The sequence below is a fragment of the Platalea leucorodia genome (genome assembly GCF_965183815.1).
Source record: "Platalea leucorodia genome assembly, chromosome: 4".
NCBI lineage: Eukaryota > Metazoa > Chordata > Aves > Pelecaniformes > Threskiornithidae > Platalea > Platalea leucorodia.
In genome coordinates, this window is record NC_138826.1 from 70,122,799 (window position 1) to 70,128,798 (window position 6,000).

Sequence of the window (6,000 nt, forward strand, 5' to 3'; positions counted from 1 at the left end):
AAACAAGGGTGGGAGGGGAAGCATGCTACTTTCGAGCAGTTTCACTCTTAGCCTGCCTGGCTGTGAACACAGCTATGAACTCATGAGCACGGGACAGTCACGAGATGCCCCCACTCAGGACCTGAGCCCTGGCTCCTTGTTATGTTTGGGTAGAAATAGACAGTGTCAGGACTTTGGTCTGAAGTGCTGGAGCCCATGCAGCAGACTCAAGGCTTAAGAGAGCTCCTAGGTGTGGATGCCTGCCTCCCCGATGGGTGTTTGTGCTGCCACAAGGGCTGCTCAGACCCGGAGTCCATCCCTAGAGAAGATCTGGTCTCTCACCCTGGGCCAGGCATTCTGTGTTCCTCAGTACCCTTGGGCTCACAAACATGAAGGAAGGCCAGTACCTATGCCTTTGTCTGAGCCTGTGGACATAGTGTGTGAGGCACAGTATGCATCTGAGCCAAAGCAGTGTGGCAAGCGATCTCTGTCAGCTGAATTGTGGCGTCTGTGTATGCAGATGGTCTTAGCCTGGCACACCTGCGATGGAAAACTCACCACTGTGAACTGGAAGGAAGGTGGTGTACCCGTGGGACTATTGACGTATTTGTACAGCTCTCACATCCTCTCTGCGTCTCTATTTCCACAGCAGATAAAGGGTCATAAAGGACATCTTCCCATCTTCTTAAAGAACTGAGATTCACAGACCAAGCACCAGATCCTGCATCGCATGCCAGTGCCCACTGCCCAGGTCTGTAAGGACATTATTGACTTCTAGTATTAAAACGTGCCTATGCAAGACCCTGAGGGTTCCCCTGGTATTGAATGCTGAAGATGCATGGCCAGAGTGCCTATTGAACTTGCTCACAGACCTATATTGAAGAGGGAGTGCCTGTGCAAGTTATATGATCTACAGGAGGGCAGCACTGGATTCAGAGACCAGCCTTACACCAAATCTGTGCCTGAGCAAGACAGTGAGCTGAACGCTGGCCAATTTGCTATTCAGCACCAGTGACTGCTCTTGTCCTTGAGGGAAATAATTATTACCTTGTTACCTGGGCAGTCTTAGAAAGATAAAGCCCCACTCTGTTTTGCAGCCTGCCAATGTGTTACATCTCTCTCTATTTAAAGTCAGAGGGGCTTGTGTGCAAACGCTTGACAAGCTTAATATGAAGCAATGATGGCTTCCAGACCTAATAAATTGAGAAGAATTTGGAGATTTATTGTACATTCAAAATTGCTTGAAGCCAAGACATGATACTGCAAGGAGATTCTTGGGAATAAACCCTCAGGTGCTTTGATTAGCGAGGCTTGCTCCCAATTTAATCACATTTCCCTTCCTTCTCTAGAGGAAAAAATCATTACAACAACCACCCCCATTCTGCTCAGAGCTCTCCTTGCTCCTTTTCCATTTTCTTCATCTCTGTGTCTGAGCAGTTTCTAGAAAGGGAGTTAATTAGATTGTTGATTTTGTTTTAAAATATGCTTGATGATGTCATGCTTATCCAAAGGCCAACCCCCTGCTCCTCCTTAAGCCCTTCCGGGGGTTACTGATTTGTGACTATGGCAATTATTATCTTTCATGTCATTAAAATGCCTGAATAGAAATGACTTACTTGGATGCAGCTGCCTGTCTCCCCACAGCTTGGTGCTCAGGAATTGTGCTGCTGTCTCTCCCCTGGGCTCAGTCAGGAGAGCCATTTTTTCCCCTCCTCTGTAGTTCCTCACGTTCAGCTTCCCCACCCCCCCCCCCCCGCCCCCCGCCTTTGCCCCTCTAACATCACTGTTTGTGAGCACTTTATTCTTTCTTCCCCATGTTGGGAGGCAGAAGACATGATGAGAAAGGCAAACAGTGTGCCTGGATGGAAGGAATGGAAGGGAAGGGTGAAGTCCACATCCATGACCTGACCCAAGGACTTGAGAGCACTTCACTCCCCCAAGTGATGTACCAGCTTGTGAAACAGGTCAGCCCAAAGGGCTCCTCATCCCTCTTGAGAGCCCACCTCTGTCAGGGTTTCAGCTCTGGGTTTGCTCCTCTGAGGACTTTTCCTCCTAGGAAGCCCTCCTCTGAGGTGAACTGCCTGTAGCAGAATGGCTCTGCAGCTTGGCAAGGATTTTGGGTATGATTGCACCCAATTGAAGAGCCTGTTTTCTGGATGGCAGGACTGGAGTAGGAAAGGCTGCTTGTTATTGGAGACTACTAACTAGATCTGGTGGACACTGCAAGACCACCACTTGGAGAAAAAACACCCAGTGTGGGAATGACTGTTTTCCAACTGTGGCCTCTGAGGAGCCTGAGGGTGCTCCTTGACAGATGCGACACAGAGCACTTTCTATGTGAGACATTTCAGGTTCGTTGCTATAAACACAAAGCCTAAGCCACATCTCACCACATCTGCCCCATTGACTGCGCCTGTATTTGGGAAATGGAATGACGATGTCTCAGGGGAAATGGGACTTTGTTCCTTGAGAGAAAGACAAGGCCAGGGTGTCACTTTCCTCCTCTTCTGTTCCTAAGAGCGGCATGCATGGACAGGAGGGGAATGCCCTTTTGAATATTACCATTCCCTGTTGCTCCAGCACCTCCTGCATAAATAGCAAGAAAGGGCACAGAGCGTTGAAGCAGTTCATAGTTTCATCTTCCGTCTCCCTGCAGCTCAAAAGAGCAATTGCAGCCCTTGCAACCAGCACGGGGCTAGAAGGGCTATTTTAGGCAGGGTGCCATGCCCCACAGTTGGGAGAAGGCTGTGGAGACCTCTCAGGGGGGAATGCCCTCTGCCTGCACCTGTGCACACATCCGTGCACATAAACACACACACATGCACGCACACACAGCGGCAGCCAAGTGGGGCAGCACGGAGAGGATCAAGCGCTTGGCTCCACTCAAATGCTTACCCTGGAAACAGGCCAAGGACAACATGTGTCCACAGGCACCAGGGTCCCTTCCCTTGGCCATGGTCTACCCAGGTGAGACCCTAATTCTAAGGAGAAACTTGCACTATTGCTTTTATGTTTCAAGGATGAGGGTGTCAGTACTGTTCCCCAGTGCTGACCTTCCCTGCACCCCAGGAGAAAGGATCCCCCCTTTCCTCCTATTCTCCCCACCTCCCTTGCAGGCAGCAGATTCCTTCTTCAGAGATGCTCAGTGCCCGGAGGGAAGGCGGCTGTTGAAAAGGACTGTTTGGGTTTTTTTTTCCCTTTGGTCTTGGATATTATGCTGGCAGCCTGGTGCAGTATCTCTCCCTCCTTCTCCCCTCCCCTGCCTCAGCCCCCGTGAGGGGGGAGGAAGAACGTGGGCGGTGGAAGGAGTTGTGGTCCCCAGATGTGTGAATTGTCGCCAAGCAGAAATAGCGCACCACGGACAAACAGCAGAGCAGCGCAGCTGAGAGCCATCGCTTTGGGCTTGCGTCACTGACCTTTTCCTCTCGCCCTTCTCAGTCCTCACCTGACCCTCCCACCGCTTCCCCTGCACTTTGCACTCAGACAGCTCTCTGCAGTGCTTCGCACTGCTGAGGAGGGCTGGCACAGGAGTTTAAAGGAGGGGGGGAGTGGAAAAAAAAAGCCCTGCAGCAAAGACAAGGCAATGCAGTGATCCTCTCTCCATTTCCTCAGAGCTCAGGTTGCCACCCTGCAGGACAAGAGAGTCAGGGGCTGACCCAACACACCAGTCCCTGTCTGGTCTAGTCATTGCAATGAAGGCATAGCTGTTCTGCCTCCACAGCTGGCAGGGTTGGGGATGGGGGAGGAGAAGCAAGCCTGTCCTAGGGTCAGGGGAGTGCTTCAGACTCTGACATACCATGAACAAATGGAATTTTAAAAAAAAACATTTCAAAGCCTTGCAGGACCAAGCTTAAAACATGGTACAATTGTAAAAACCTGAGTAAGTAAGTCTTCTAAAGAGTCAAACAATGCCACCAGCATACCACACGGAGAGAAGTGGGAGTCAGGCAAAGCAAGGGCTTGGGAGGCGTTTTGAACTGCGGTAATGATAATTCTCTGGGCCCTTGGCCCAGAAGATCTGCTGAATTGCTGCCTGTGGCTGCAGAGGACAGGGCTTGGTTGCCTGGAAAGTCCTTTCTAGTGCTCTGCTCCATTCCACTACTTCAGGGGAAGAATTGAGGACACATGGGCGAAAAAAAAGCGTGTGTAGGGGCAAATGGGAGAATGCCATGAGCCCAGAAAAGCATGTGTGGGGCAAGCAGGAGAATGCAGTGAGCCTCAAGCAACCCATGGAAGATGTTTGCCCAAGCCTTGCACTAGGACATTGTTATGTCAAACACCTGGAAAGTGGTCAGGACTTTAGAGCAGGGGACCAGAACAGTGAAAATGATGCCTACAGGACGGGTGTCAGTTAGACAGGAGACCTGTTGTCCTCCTTCCTCTCCCTGGGTGTTTCCTTCCCCTGGCTACTTTAAAGCATTGCAATTGTCCACAGTAGCAACCAGTGAGGCTTGGACACATCTCCCACCTCAGAGGTGCATTGCAGTTTGCACTGTCTGGGGTCCCTGGCAGTCGAGGCACCTCAGCAGCTTTGAGGTCGATGCAGGTCAGCCTCACTTCTCGAAGGCATGGACGCAAGTAGGTTAAAGTGAATCAAGAAACAGCCCAGTTCCCCACCTCCCACTCACCCGAGGCTGGATTTCCAACCTTCCCAGGTGGATGGGGAGCTCCCTACTCCTTAGCTTCTCCAACCCAAGAGCTCTCCATCCTGCTCCCTCCCATTTTAGTCATTGCAAACAGAGACTGGGAAAGGTGTGAGATTTTGCAATAATTCCCTGGTCATTTGTGAGGTAAGTGACACAAGTGACACAAGTGACTCAAGAAATGGGACTGGTCTGTGGGTTGAGAAACTGTCAGAAGCCTTTGATTTAAACCTTCTGCCCTGGCACTCGCCATGGTATAACTGTGGGGAGAGAGATCACAGAGGGACTGTGGGAGAAGGGGGGAGGCATGTCATGAGGTGAGGGAGCTGTGCTTGTACCGAAGAGGCCTGGAGCCTCAGCCCCCCTCTACCCACCTTCTGATAGCATCTTCAGAGCAAGCCAGGCCCGCAAAGTGCAACAGTTTCCGTTGGCAGGAAGGTGAGAGATGTCCATACGGGGCTGGTACGTGTGTGTGCATACATGTGTGGGTGTCATAGCAGAGCGCGGCACTCAGCTGGCCTCTGAAGCCCAGCATGGCTCGGCAAATGCCTGTTTTCCCACTGTGGTCAGAGGGGGGCCATGCCACGCGAGGTGGTGGAACGATGGCCCTCGGCAATGCAGCTGTGCCCCATCACCCACACAGCCACGGGCAGGGTCTGCATCCAGCCCTTTGGGCCCAACGGCAGCTCCCAGCCAGTAATGGGAAAGGGAAGGTGAGAAATAGAGGATCTGGGGCAGGTTCCACGCATTGATGTCATCCAGCTGCGATGTGCATGATGAAGGGAGGACTCTGCTGGCATCTGCTGGGCCCACCCATGACAAAAGGTCAGGGGAGATGCAGAGCCAGGTCCTGCCGTACTGCACCCCTGCCCTCCCTGGTGCTTTGGGTGCAGGCACGTGCACCTGTGTCCATCTGAGTGCCCGCAGCAGGGTCAAAGGTCTCTTTTTATACCCCTTTTCTTGCCCTGCTTCTCTCTTCCCCTTTTCCACAGCTGTCACAGGGCAAGGAGCTATTGCAGGGCCTTCAGCTTCTCCTGAGCTGGCCCCAATGTGCGTTTTCTTCCCCAGAGACAGCACCATATCCTGCCCTTTACCTCCTCTCCCACTCCTCCCCCTTTCATACCTGCAAGACCACAAAGCCGCAGGAAGCCAGTTTAAAAGGCCATCCCCTTGCCACATATCTTAAACAAGCTTGAGACGTGGCCGCAGAGCCCTTTGCAGCAGAGCTTGGACCTGTCTTTCAGGGGAAAAGAGAGGCATGGCCCCAGAGGTAGTGGTGTAGCTCCCCACTCCAGGGCATGCTTTTTGCTTTGCCCAGGAGAGAGATGCTGGCTGTCACTAACCCCAGGCTCACATACCACAGGGCAGCCCCATTGCA